We start from the raw sequence: 15,094 nt of genomic DNA on the forward strand, positions 1-15,094 counted from the left end.
GGCAATAGACTGAGATATACAGGTCAGTTTAAATCTCCCACCAACGGGTGAAGCTGATCGGCCCGATGCTCCCACCTCCTGATAGACTGGCCAGCTCTGTGCCACACACAGGGCTACTGCCAGGTAAACGAAAAAGAGGACGGAGGTAGGACTGGAGCCGGACAAGGTACATATGTAAAAATTCCACATCTAATGGTTCCAATTTGCTAGAAGAGCAATTGACAGCCTTGTAATACACAAAGATTTTTCCATTTCACCATGAATTGTTAATAGGATTGAGATCCATTTTGTGCCTTTACTGAAGAAAAGCTTTAACACTCTTTGCTCTCTAAGCTCTGTAAGGTTACATCATGCCCCTTGTTGAATGAGCTGCAAAAAATGTTCAAAACACTGTGTCTGTGGGGTGGTAAGGCCCAGGGCTAGGACGGGCACACGGGGGCTCCTCTGCCACTTGGCCACTCCCCCTATGGCGACTGGTATCGCATAGTAGTGGTCGTCACCCAGTGCCTTGCCATTTTATGTTAGGGATTTGCTACACACATGACATGACTGGCGGGCTTGCACATTATGATCATAACGTACAGTAACGACCTGTTAGTTTTATATATATGCTGAGAAGCACAGGATCTTTATGCAAGATGTAGACGAGCGACCATGTCTGCTTTTCTCCACTGATGTTTTATAATAAATGTATTTTAAATGAAAAAGCATCAAAATTGGTATATCTGCACCATTGTTATACAGGCATGGCCAAAAATGTTGGCACCCCTGAAATCTTTCTAGAAAAGGAAGTATTTCTCACAGAAAAGGATTGCAGTAACACATGTTTTGCTATACACATGTTTATTCCCTTTGAGTGTATTGGAACTAAACCAAAAAAGGGAGGAAAAAAAGCAAATTGGACATAATGTCACACCAAACTCCAAAAATGGGCTGGACAAAATTATCGGCGACCTTAACTTAATATTTGGTTGCACACCCTTTGGAAAAAATAACTGAAATCAGTCACTTCCTATAACCATCAATAAGCTTCTTACACCTCTCAGCCGGATTGTTGGACCACTCTTCCTTTGCAAACTGCTCCAGGTCTCTCTTATTAAAAGGGCGCCTTTTCAAAAACAGCAATTTTAAGATCTCTCCACAGGTGTTCAATGGGATTTAGATCTGGACTCATTGCTGCCACTTCAGAACTCTCCAGCGCTTTGTTGCCATCCATTTCTGGTGGCTTTTTGATGTATGTTTGGGGTCATTGTCCTGCTGGAAGACCCAAGATCTCGGACGCAAACCCAGCTTTCTGACACTGGGCTGTACAGTGCGACCCAAAATCCATGCCATATTGTTTCATTTCATTTAAATGTCAACAGATAGTTTGTACTGACACTGACGCTCCCTGAGCCTGCAAGACAGCTTGAATATCTTTGGAACTTGTTAGGGGCTGCTTATCTACCATCCGGACTATCCTGCATTGACACCTTTCATCAATTTTTATCTTCCATCCATGCCCAGGGAGATTAACTACAGTGCCATGGGTTGCAAACTTCTTAATAATGTTGCGCACTGCCCCAGGTAAGTTTGAAAGGAGCATCAAATGCTTGAAACAATCTTATTTTTCCACAATTTTGAAAGGGTGCCAATAATTTTGTCCAGCCCATTTTTGGAGTTTGTTGTGACATTATGTCCAATTTGCTTTTTTCCCTCCGTTTTTTGGTTTAGTTCCAATACACACAAAGGGAATAAACATGTGTATAGCAAAACATGTGTTACTGCAATCCTTTACTGTGAGAAATACTTCATTTTCTAGAAACATTTCAGGGGTGACAACATTTACGGCCATGACTGTATATACATTATATCATGCAAAGTCGCTGCTACTTAGGGCAGGTCGGGAGGCAAGCAATGAGCTTTGATCTCTCTGATTGGCGCTCGTCTGCTGAATCTTTACATACAAGGATGCATTATTGTTGGCCACACATCCCCTGTATACGAAAGAATAATGTGATCAGCCAATAAATGAGTATTTGCTCGTTTGTCGATTGATCATTGTTTGCTCATTTTAGTAAATGCAGACTATGGAGGTTGCCTGAAAGAGAAGAGGATTCTGTTCTATGGCTAATAGGCCAGAGAAGGTTTGGGTGGATGAACACATTTAATTTAATCCTGTGTCGATTGCTATTCACTTACAGTACATACAGAAAATCATCAGACCCTTTCAATCATTTCCCACTTTGTTATATTAAGAATTCGGGTAGAAAAACAGACATGGTGCACATCCACAATCTTGTATAATGATCTGATTGCTTCTCAGCATAATATCAAAAACTAACAGGTTGTTAGTATACATTTTTGATCAAAAAGTACAAGCCCACTCGCCACGTCAAGGCCACCTATTGAGAGTGGGTCCCTAACGTCCCTAGCATAAAATGGCGCAGCACCGAGCGTTATATTAAGGCCTTGTGCTAAAATCAACAAAAATTCCCAAGTTTTCTAACATCATTTTGCACTTAATACCCCATAATATGAACATGAAAACAGAATCTCAGAAACTTTTGCAAATGTGTTAAAAAAGCATAAACTTACTGCCTGTAGAGCTTAGAGATAGGATTGTGCGGAGGCACAGATCTGGAGAAGGACACCAGAAAAAATTCTGCTGCACTGAAAGTTCCCAAGAGCACATTGGCCTCCATCATTTTTAAACAGAAGACGTTTGGAACAAACAGAACTCTGCCTAGAGCTGGCCCACCCACCAAACTATGCTATCAGGGGAGAAGGGCCTTGGGATTTTTGGCTGAGTGGCCAGAAAGAAGCCTCTCCTCAGTAAAAGACACAAGAAAGCACCTAAAGGACGTAACAATAACTATAAGAAACTAAATTCTCTGGTCTGATGAAACCAAGATTGAACTTTCTGGCCACAATTGTAAGCACCAAGTCTGTAGATTCCTCTTTCAACAAGACAATAGGGAAGTCTAAGCAGGCGCGAGGTCACTGAAATCTGCGAGAGCTGGGCCTCACCATGCCACGCATGCACTTCCCGAGTTTGGTCTCTTGCCAGGCCAGGAGGAGACCAAACTAACTGTTTGACTTGCGCAGGGAACAGAGCAGAGCCATCTAGTGGCCGTTTTTTCAATCACATTAAAAACATATAAAGGTTGAGAATTTAAAAGCAAGTAAATAGCAAAGTGTCTTATAATTACATAAGGAATGATATGTTAAGCGTTTAATTTGGCGACAGGTACTCTTTAAAGGGGTACTCCGGTGAAAACCTTTTTTATTTTAAATCAACTGGTGGCAGAAAGTTAAACATATTTGTAAATTACTTCTATTAAAAAATCTTAATCCTTCCAGTACTTATTAGCTGCTGAATGCTACAGAGGGAATTACTTTATTTTTGGAACACTGATGACATCACGAGCACAGTGCTCTCTGCTGACATCTCTGTCCATTTTAGCAGATGTATGCTAAGGGCAATATGGTGGCTCAGTGGTTAGCACTGCTGCATTGCAGTACTGGGAACTTGGGTTCAAATCCCACTAAGGACAACAATAAATAATGCGTTTTTCTTATTATAATAACATCAGTAGAGAGCACTGTGCTCGTGATGTCATCACAGAGCATTCCAAAAAGAAAATAATTTCCTCTGTAGTATTCAGCAGCTAATAAGTACAGGAAGGATTAAGATTTTTTAATAGAAGTAATTTACAAATATGTTTAACTTTCTGCCACCAGTTGATTTAAAAGAAAAAAGGTTTTCACCAGAGTACCCCTTTAACCTGTTGGGGACGAAGGGCGTATGCATACGCCCTTGCGTCCTGGTACTTAAGGACGAAGGGCGTATCCATACGCCCGTGGGAATTTCGGCCCCCGCAGCGCCGGGCGGGGACCGGGCCGGGGTGACTGCTGATATCTATCAGCAGGCACCCCGTGCAAATGTCCAGGGGGGTCATTAGACCCCCCCATGTCGGCGATCGGCGCAAATCGCAAGTGAATTCACACTTGCGATTTGCGCCGATTCCGGGTCATTACGGGTCTATGGTGACCCGGTGACCCGGAATAGAAGGGGGATCGCGGGTGTCTAAGACACCCACGATCCCCCTAAAGCGATAGGAGTGAGGTGGCATGGGTGCCACCCCTCCTATCTCTGCTATTGGTGGTCTAGACGCGACCACCAATAGCAGATCTGGGGCGGAGGGGTTTACTTTCGTTTTCCCCGTCCTGCTCTCCCACAATAGGCGGGGCAGAACGGGGAAAACGAAGAGGACCGGCGCCGGAGTCCACTTACCCCTCCGGAGGCAGCGGAGCGACGGGGATCGGCGGCGGCGACGGAGATCTGCGGCGGCGTGCGGCAGAAGAGGACGGCTCCCGGATGCGACGGAAGCCGGTGAGTAGTTGCATAGCAACATCTAGAGGGCTGCAGTTTGAGACCACTATAGTGGTCTCTAGACTGTAGCCCTCCAGATGTTGCAAAACTACAACTCCCAGCATGCCCAGACAGCTGTTTGCTGTGTGGGCATGCTGGAATTTGTAGTTTTGCAACAGCTGGAGGTCTGCAGTTTAGAGACCACTGCACAGTGATCTCTATACTGCCCTCTAGATCTTGCAAAACTACAACTCCCAGCATGCCCACACAGCTGTTTGCTGTCTGGGCATGCTGGGAGTTGTAGTTTTGCAACATCTGGAGGTCCACAGTTTGGAGATCACTGTTCAGTGGTCTCTAAATTGTAGCACTCCAGATGTTGCAAAACTACAAATTCCAGCATGCCCACACAGCAAACAGCTGTCTCGGCATGCTGGGAGTTGTAGTTGCGTACCTCCAGCTGTTGCATAACTACATCTCCCAGCATGCCCTTCTGTGATCAGACATGCTGGGAATTGTAGTTTTGCAACAGCTGGAGGCACACTGGTTGGAAAATACTGAGTTAGGTAACAGAACCCAACTCAGTATTTTCCAACCAGTGTGCCTCCAGCTGTTTCAAAACTACAACTCCCAGCATGTACTGACAGACCGTGCATGCTGGGAGTTGTAGTTTTGCAACAGCTGGTTTGCCCCCCCCCCCCCATGTGAACGTACAGGGTACATTCACACGGGCGGGTTTACAGCAAGTTTCCTGCTTCAAGTATGAGCTGCGGCAAATTTTTCGCCGCAGCGCAAATTCCTAGCGGGAAACTCACCGACACCCGCCAGTGTGAATGTACCCTAAAAACACTACAATACACTACACTACCACCTAATAAAGAGTAAAACACTACATATACACCCCCTTACACTGTCCCCCCCAATAAAAATAAAAAACGTATTGTACAGCAGTGTTTCCAAAACGGAGCCTCCAACTGTTGCAAAACAACAACTCCCAGCATTTCCGGACAGCCACTGATTGTCCAGGCATGCCGGGAGTTTAGCAACAGCTGGAGGCACCCTGTTTGGGAATCACTGGCGTAGAATACCCCTATGTCCACCCCTGTGCAATCCCTAATTTAGTCCTCAAATGCGCATGGCGCTCTCACTTTGGAGCCCTGTCGTATTTCAAGGAAACAGTTTAGGGCCACATATGGGGTATCTCCGTACTCGGGAGAAATTGCACTACAAATTTTGGGGGGCTTTTTCTCCTTTTACCCCTTATGAAAAGGAAAAGTTGGGGTCTACACCAGCCTGTTAGTGTAAAAAAAAAAAAATTTTACACTAACATGCTGGTGTTGCCCTTTACTTTTTATTTTCACAAGAGGTAAAAGAAAAAAAAGACCCCCAAAATTTGTAACGCAATTTCTGCTGAGTACGGAAATACCCCATATGTACATTTGAGGCCGAAATTGGTGATTTGCACAGGGGTGGCTGATTTTACAGCGGTTCTGACATAAATGCAAAATAATAAATACCCACATGTGACCCCATTTTGGAAACTACACCCCTCACGGAATGTAATAAGGGGTACAGTGAGCATTTACGCCCCACAGGGGTCTGACAGATTTTTGGAACAGTGGTCTGTGAAAATGAAAAATTAAATTTTTTTGTTTGCACAGCCCACTGTTCCAAAGATCTGTCAAACGCCAGTGGGGTGTAAATGCTCACTGCACCCCTTATTACATTCCGTGAGGGGTGTAGTTTCCAAAATGGGATCACATGTGGGGGGGTCCACTGTTCTGGCACCACGGGGGGCTTTGTAAATGCACATGGCCCCCGACTTCCATTCCAAACAAATTATCTCTCTAAAAGCTCAATGGTGCTCCTTCTCTTCTGAGCATTGTAGTTCGCTCGCAGTGCACTTGATGTCCACATATGGGGTATTTCCATACTCAGAAGAAATGGGGTTACAAATTTTGGGGGGCATTTTCTCCTATTACCCTTTGTAAAAAAGTAAAATTTGGGGAAAAACCAGCATTTTAGTGGAAAAATATATTTTTTTAATTTACACATCCGACTTTAACAAAAAGTTGTCAAAACCTGTGGGGTGTTAAGGCTCACCGTACCCCTTGTTACGTTCCTTGAGGGGTGTCGTTTCCATAATAGTGTGCGATGTGGTTTTTTTTTGCTGTCCTGGCACCATAGGGGCTTCCTAAATGGGACATGCCCCCCAAAAACCATTTCAGAAAAACTCACTCTCCTAAATCCCATTGTTGCTCCTTCGCTTCTGAGCCCTCTAGTGCACCCGCCGAACACTTTACATAGACATATGAGGTATGTGCTTACTCGAGAGAAATTGGGTTACAAATTTTGAGAGGATTTTTTTCCTTTTACCCCTTGTAAAAATTCAAAAACTGGGTCTACAAGAACATGCCAGTGTAAAAAATGAAGATTTTGAATTTTCTCCTTCACTTTGCTGCTATTCCTGTGAAACACCTAAAGGGTTAACACACTTACTGATTGTCATTTTGAATACTTTGAGGGGTGCAGTTTTATAATGGGGTCATTTATCGGGTATTTCTAACCAGAAGACCCTTCAAATCCACTTCAAACCTGAACTGGTCCCTGAAAAATTCCGATTTTGAAAATTTTGCGAAAAATTGGAAAATTGCTGCTGAACTTTGAAGCCCCTGATGTCTTCCAAAAGTAAAAACTCGTCAATTTTATGATACAAACATAAAGTAGATATATTGTATATGTGAATCAATACATAATTTATTTGGAATATCCATATTGCTTATAAGTAGAGAGCTTGAAAGTTAGAAAAATGCAAAATTTTCAAATTTTTCATGAAATTTTCACATTTTTCACCTAGAAAGGATGCAAGTATCGCCGAAAATTGACCACTAACATAAAGTAGAATATGTCACGAAAAAACAATCTCGGAATCAAATTTATAAGTAAAAGCATTCCAGAGTTATTAATGCTTAAAGTGACAGTGGTCAGATTTGCAAAAAATGCTCCCGTCCTTAGGGTCATAATGGGCTCCGTCCCCAAGGGGTTAAAAAATGCGCTAGTTTATTACAGTGCAACACTTCAGCTACAAGCCTTTCTCAAGTACTGACACCTTTTTCTGCAATTAACATAGGAATGGCAGCCCCACCGAAACAATGGTTCATCCGCTTCTAGTCTAAGTACCGGGAATGTCAGTACTATAACATAAAACAGTCTTTACAATACCACAACATCACACATTGGTAACGTGAACATCATTACATAGCAGTGCAATTTTGTAAGGCTAAAATGTGGAACCTTTGCAGTTAACTTACTTTACTTACTTTTATTGGTTACAAGGTTTTAAGGGGTGAGGGTCCCTTAAAATCTTGTAACCAATAAAAGTAAGTAAAGTTAACAAAGATCCCATAGTTTACCCTTGTACAAAGATAAATCTGCCATTGGAATCTGTTGAAGTATCTAGTGGTAAAAGTTATATGTTTGTCAAGAGCAATAGCCACATCTTTAGATTGTGGGTCGGGGTAAATACATGAAACCAAGTATTCTAGAAATGTTTGGTGAGGTTTGGTGCATTGGTCATGGAAACGTGTGTTTTCTGTAGAAACAGGAAAATGCACAGGTGATGTTCCTGATGATTGGGGATTGGCCAATTTTGTACCCCAAAAATGTGAAGTTTATGGACAGAGGAGATGGAAGCCATGTTAGGAACTAAAGAGAGGGTAGCCACGTTAGGGACTGAAGAGATCAAAGCTATTCTCTAGACCAGTGGTCTTCAACCTGCGGACATCCAAATGTTGCAAAACTACAACTCCCAGCATGCCCGGACAGCCTTCGGCTGTCCGGGCATGCTGGGAGTTGTAGTTTTGAAACATCTGGAGGTCCGCTGGTTGAAGACCACTGCTCTAGACTATAAAAGAAAGTAGTGCCATGATGGAGACTAAGGAGAGGGGTCTGAAAATAATACAGAACTCCATGTTGTACTACTGTTATTACACAATTTGGAGTGTTGCACCACTTTGTGTGCTACACATGCTTGCTGACAAAACTAAAAACTTTATTGAGCATTCTGCATACTTTTTACTTTATACGGATGTGCTGGGTTGATGTTTCACTGAAGTTGTTTAGTACTTATTTAATATTTAGAATATTAAATGGCGGGACAAGCACTCCTTTGTGCTCACTCCTGTTCTGTCTGAAAACAGAGAGGAGGGGTTTACAGAGCAGCCTGCAGTGATTGGATAAAGAAACCCAGCACAGCACAGCAGACTCAGGGACAAAGTGAATGCATGATGAGTCAGGACAGGCTTAGTGCCTCAAAAACAGCAGCAGTACAAAGGGATTTGTGAGCAAAATACAGAAGCTAGACACATAAGAAATACATATAAAGCATCTGCATGACCTAGTGAGTAAATATATATATATATATATATATATATATATGCATTATTTCTGTTTTCTGATTTCTATTTTCCGTGATATGACAGGTGTGCTTTAAATATTAAAGCCTTTTTTTTATTTTATAGGCATTGGGATTATTATTATAAAGCAGATTGTTAGTTATTTCCTCCATAGCCACTTTCTACTTTCCTCCATAGCCACATTCTACTTTGCAATGACATCAGTCATTTTACCCAAAAATCTAAGGCAAAACGGAAAAAAATCATTGTGCGACAAAATGGAAGAAAAAACGCAATTTTGTCATTTTGGGGGCTTCCGTTTCTACGTAGTACATTTTTCGGTAAAAATGAGACCTTATCTTTATTCTGTAGGTCCATACGATTAAAATGATACCCTACTTATATAGGTTTGATTTTGTCTTACTTCTGAAAAAAATCATAACTTCATGCAGGAAAATTTACGCTCAGAAAGAGCGTGGGGAGCGACGGCTCCGTTTTGCAGCAAAACCTTTTGTTCACGTCTACCCCAGACCCTGCCCCGCTATAAATGGACGCGATCTCCTGGGGGAGGGGGAGGGGTTTCCCTGCTGACGCAGAGGCTGTGAAACCATGGCTACGTGTAAACAACTGCTGCGGAGCTGACAGGAGGCTGGATCAGGCGGGGAGTCACTGCTGCGCATCGCAGTGTGTAGCTCAGTGGTCACAAGGCGGGTAAATGCAACTCGTAGATACATAGGAGTGTATGCAGGAAATAAGAGGTAAACATTAGTGAATACTATGTAATTACAATGAATCGGCCATTAACGCAGGAGAAAAGAAGAGAAAAGGTAGGAACGGGAGAGAAGAGGGAGGGGGAGAGGGGAACAGAATGTGGACGGGAGTAAAGAGAGGGAGCAAAAAAGAGAGTAATATCTCCCAATAGGGAAAAAGAGGATGGATAGAATGCATGAGGAATGATGAACGTGGTGAAAGTTCTGTTTAAGAAGATAATTCAAATGAAAGCATTTAGTTTGTTTCGTTCATTGAGTCCTATCATTCCTGTTGCTCGCATCCTCGAAATCCATACGGCTTCCGTCTGGAGAAGGCAAGTATGTAGGTCCTTTCCACTGTGGGATTTCTGTATTCTTTCAATGCTGAACCACCGGAGGCATTCCGGATCTCCATTGTGGCTCTCTTGGATATGCTGGGCGAGGCGTGGGACTCCTGTCCCCAATTTAGTAAGGCGGATATGTTCCCGCAATCTCATAAAGGCAGGTCTGATGGTGAAGCCTACATAGAAGCGTCCACAGGGACAGAAAAGGCAGTATACAATGTATGGGGTTCTGCAGGTGATCAGAGATTTCACCTGGATGTCTGTGCCACCTATTTGTAAATTCTTGCCAACTGCCATAAACTTGCAGTGTGCACAATGTCCACATTTGTGATTTCCAGTGGGGGCTGTACTGTTCAGCCACGTTAACCGTTTTTCCTCCGGGTCTGCCACAAATTTGCTCCTTACAAGTTTATTTTTGATTGTGGTGCTACGCCTGAAGGTGATTAAAGGTTTATTCGTCCCGACTTTCCTTAGGACTGGATCTGCTTCTATGAAATGCCAATGTTTAAATAAAACTTTACGTATGGTGTCCGCCATATTGTTGAATCTAAACAAAAAAGTGAAGTGGTTGGCATTAGAGTCTCTTTTTTTCTTCTTTTTATTTATGAGTTCATCTCTGGAGAAATTGTCAGTTTTCTGCAGCGCTTTGTCCAGTACTGGTTTTGGGTAACCCCTCTCTAGTAAGTGTTCTTTCAAGACGTCAGCTTGTACCTCAAAATCTCTGGGATTACTATTGACTTTCTTCAGCCGCAAAAATTGGCTGAAGGAAGTGCCTCCTTAGTGTGTTTAGGATGGAAAGAATCATGATATAGGTAGAAAAGGGGGGATGTGGGTTTTCTGTAACCTGTGGTTTCAATACCATCACTCGCAATTCTTACCACTACGTCAAGAAAAGGAATTTCCGAATGACTGAAGGCTGAAGTGAAGTACATGTTCATGGTGTTGTTTTCATTTAGGAAATTTAGGAAATTTATGAAGTCGTTGTCCGTGCCACTCCATACCACGAACACATCGTCCACAAATCTCTTATAAAATTTTATGAATTTAGCGAACAGGTTTTTGATGTTGTAAATGAGCTTGGACTCCAGATGTGCCAGGTAGAGGTATTTCCTGCATACACTTTAATGTATCTACGAGTTGCATTTACCCGCCTTGTGGCCACTGAGCTACACACTGCGATGCGCTGCAGTGACTCCCCGGCTGATCCAGCCTCCTGTCGGCTCCGCAGTTGTTTACACATGGCCATGGTTTCACAGCCTCTGCATCAGCAGGGAAACCCCTCCCCCAGGAGATCGTGTCCATTTATAGCGGTGCCGGGGCAGGGTCTGGGGTAGGCGTGAACAAGCGGTTTTGCCGCGAAATGGAGCCGTCGCTCCCCACGCTCTTTCTGAGCGTTTTTTTGTCTTGTCTTCACTGTCCTGATGCATTGATGTCCTGTACCGCAATTCTACAATAAAACCTCCATGTTTGCACCGGTCACCAGGTGAGTGCTACGTTTATTCTACATACTTGCCTGTATAGTTTTGGTTTCTACACGGGAGCACCTCCAACTCTGACCACAGCGATCTACCCAGCTGTTTCCAGTTTACCCCAGTGAAACCTCTTTAGTGCCGAGACAGCTTGCCGCTATTTTGTACATAAAACTATATTGAACGCAACAACTACACCACTATCCCTTGTCTGGTGAAAGCATCAAATTTAGCTACAAGGTCACAATATACATCTTCTATAGGAAAAAGAGGCTAGCTCACATTAAATTTCCCCATAAAGGCCACTCTGTCTTTTCTGCTGGCATGGATTATCAGGTTTATGATCATCTTTCTGACTCCTTCAACTAATCTCCCTGCATAGAGATAAATATGGATTTACATGTCACTCTCTGCTGTCATCTCAGAATGAATTGTTTTTTTTAAATATTATTTCATAAGTATAAATGAACATAATATCTATCTACATGTTTAATAAGAAAATGATGTAACAGAAACAAGGACTTACATTGGAACTCCCAGTTCTCTCTAAAGTAATAGACTTTGGATTATATGTCATCTACTAATAGATTCTTCACAACACCCATTTTGTGTCCCCATAAAAGTGTAGTATACAACCGCAAACTGGCAAAACATTATGCTTACATACCATGATGTGCCCACGAAGGATCTATTGATTTCAATGGACCAAACACAGTCCAATAGTAACTACATTTGGTCAATTTCTGAGTGTATCTTGTCTTTTTTGCAGGACTCAATAATGTTCAACTGTCCTACTCCACAGCTCAATCACACACTTATATCTCACTCAGGCTACAAAGTCAGCATAATATACACCAATGCTGCCTCCACTTATCAGGTATGGGCAATAATCCCCAAACACCACAATCTATATATATATATATATATATATATATATATATATATATATACAAAGGAAAATAGGACAGCACTGGAGCCAGGTCTCTGTGCTCGTGGTCACCTGGGCGGCCAGCCCAGGAATCTTATGTGCAAATCCAAAAAACACGGCACCAGGAGACCAAGGATCATGCAAAACTGGATAGGTTTATTCCCAATTCAATTGCGACGTTTCAGAAACAATAGCCTTTTTCAAGCAGGCTATTGCTGCCGAAACGTCGCAATTGAATTGGGAATAAACCTATCCAGTTTTGCATGATCCTTGGTCTCCTGGTGCCGTGTTTTTTTGGATTTGTGTATATATATATATATATATATATATATATGTACATATATATACACACAAGTCTGTCCTCCAGAGTGAAGTGGTAGTCTGTAACCTAAGCAACACAGGAAGGTAAGGAGCAGGAATATCAGTATTTGCTAAAATTATTTACCTTGACATGTTCTGCTTTATCTACATGAGTGGAGATAGGTATACCCCTTTAAGACACACATACAAAGGTCCTGGTAAATATACAAAAATATATCTTAAAGGGGTTATCCAGGAAAAAAACTTTTTTTTTTTATATCAACTGGCTCCAGAAAGTTAAACAGATTGGTAAATTATTTCTTTTAAAAAATCTTAATCCTTTCAATAATTATCAGCTGCTGAAGTTGAGTTGTTATTTTCTGTCTGGCAACAGTGCTCTCTGCTGACATCTCTGCTTGTCTCGGGAAGTGCACAGAGTAGAAGAGGTTTGCTATGGGGATTTGCTTTTACTTTGGACAGTTCCCGAGACAGGTGTCATCAGAGAGCACTTAGAAAAGAACAACTCAACTTCAGCAGATCATAAGTACTGAAAGGATTAAGATTTTTTTAATAGGAGTAATTTACAAATCTGTTTAACTTTCTGGAGCCAGTTGATATATAAAAAAAAGTTTTTTCCTGGAATACCCCTTTAAAGGGAATCTGTGAGCTCCATTTGCTACTTAGAGCTGCAGACACTGTTGCATAGCAATTATGGTATATAAGCAAACTGTACCTTTCCTGGAGCTGATGGTGACTTTTTTTATTTATTTTTCTGACAAGTGTCAAGGAGGCGGGGCTGAGGTACTCATGTACCACAACCTGACACTTCTCTATTGCCCTCACCTGCCCCTCTCCTTTACTTACTTACAAAGCTCTGTACATTACTCAAGGGGAGATGGTGGGAGGTGAGAGAGAGCAAGGAGGTGTGCCAGGCTGTGGCTCTTAAAGGGGTACTCTGCCCCTAGACATCTTATCCCCTATCCAAAGGATAGGGGATAAGATGTCAGATCGCCGTGGTGCCGCTGCTGGGGATCCCCGGGATCCCCACTGCGGCACCCCGCTATCATTACAGCACAGAGCGAGTTCGCTCTGTGCGTAATGACGGGCGATACAGGGGACGGAGCCGCGTGACATCATGGCTCCGCCCCTCGTGACATCACGGCCCGTCTCCTTAATGCAAGTCTATGGCTGGGAGCGTGACGACCACCGCGCCCCCTCCCATAGACTTGTATTGAAAGGGGCGGGACGTGACGTCACGAGGGGGCGGAGCCGTGATGTAACGATGCTCCGGCCCCTGTATTCCGCGTCATTACGTGCAGAGCGAACTCGCTCTGTGCTGTAATGATAGCGGGGTGCTGCAGCGGGGATCCCAGGGCTCCCCAGCAGCGGCACCGTGGCGATCTGACATCTTATCCCCTATCCTTTGGATAGGGGATAAGATGTCTAGGGGCGGAGTACCCCTTTAAGCAGCTAAGCAACCCCTCCTTGACACTTGGCTGAAAGAGAAGGCAATTTAGGCTTGGCAGGCTCAATCATCTCCAGCAAAATTACAGTTTACTTTCAAACCCTAACAGCTATCCAGAACGGTCATTTGCATTACCTAGACCTACACAGCAATAGGTTTGGAGTTCTTTGCATTGTACAAGGTAAGTTTTTAACTGTATTTGAAAAATAGGAAAAAATGTAGGCGCTTATGGCAATAGGTGTTGGTGAATAAGAGAACCCATTTATCATATTGTCCCCAGCAATATATAATAAAGTTCCAATTCACCTGCTTCTACTGTTCCCATCTAACATCAATAACATAGTTGTTCTCAGCAGTGGGTGGCTGATTCCTTGACCCCATTCTGAGCCATTTTCCTTAACTACAGCCTTGTTAGAGATGCCACTCATGTGCTCTCTTCTTTCCCAAAACAGCTGGCATCTTTTGAAGTCTATAAGGAAACTAGGGTAATAACAATGATCTCATTGTCAAATGCTCTATTGCTAAATTAAGGTATCATTATTTAAAATAAAGCTTCAATAATCACATTTATGTAAGACTGTATAAAATGATCTTTTAATGAAAATCTTAGTCATTTTCAGCTGTCATTCTGCTTTATGAAAGTCCTCAATCTGACCTTACTAATAGTAAATCCGGGAGGCACAAAATCTACTGCTGGTGCCCCTCTTTGCCTTTAGTAACCATAAAAAATAACATTACTAAGGGGTCCTCTATATTCCCTAATAAATATTTTTATGCTAAACTGCTTAAACAGAGCTTTCCTTCAATGAAGAAGAACTCTACCAAACTTTCCACCATTACATCAAAGATAGTCTCTTCTGCCCACACCAGGTTCCGAACATGAAATAGGGAGTGGAGATATAGGCAAGGGGGGTGTCATGGAACCAGCTTTATCTTGGCAACAAACAGATTTCCCAGAGCGTTACACATTAATCCAGCTGAAAGGGTGTATTATTTGGCACTTGAATCAGCACCATCTGAATAACGCATTACAGGGTATGACACATAATATATATTTACTTCTTAACCCCTAAATGACTCGGCCTGTTTAGACC

At 42.7% G+C, this 15,094-nt stretch overlaps 1 protein-coding gene across 2 annotated transcripts in view; it reads right to left on the minus strand.

Annotated features, from left to right (window-relative positions):
- Positions 1-15,094, minus strand: part of LOC130368527 (tropomodulin-2-like) — a 96,928-nt gene that overhangs the window by 66,855 nt on the left and 14,979 nt on the right. Inside the window, exon 1 of one of the 2 annotated variants that reach the window (XM_056572315.1) lies at positions 2,578-2,691. The exons of the other annotated variant lie outside the window; for it this stretch is intronic. The gene's annotated coding sequence lies outside the window, so the exon portion shown is untranslated. Of the gene's footprint in view, positions 1-2,577; positions 2,692-15,094 lie in introns of those variants that run through there. 2 annotated transcript variants of the gene reach the window in all.

This window comes from Hyla sarda, chromosome 4 (genome assembly GCF_029499605.1).
Source record: "Hyla sarda isolate aHylSar1 chromosome 4, aHylSar1.hap1, whole genome shotgun sequence".
Classification (NCBI taxonomy): Eukaryota; Metazoa; Chordata; class Amphibia; order Anura; family Hylidae; genus Hyla; species Hyla sarda.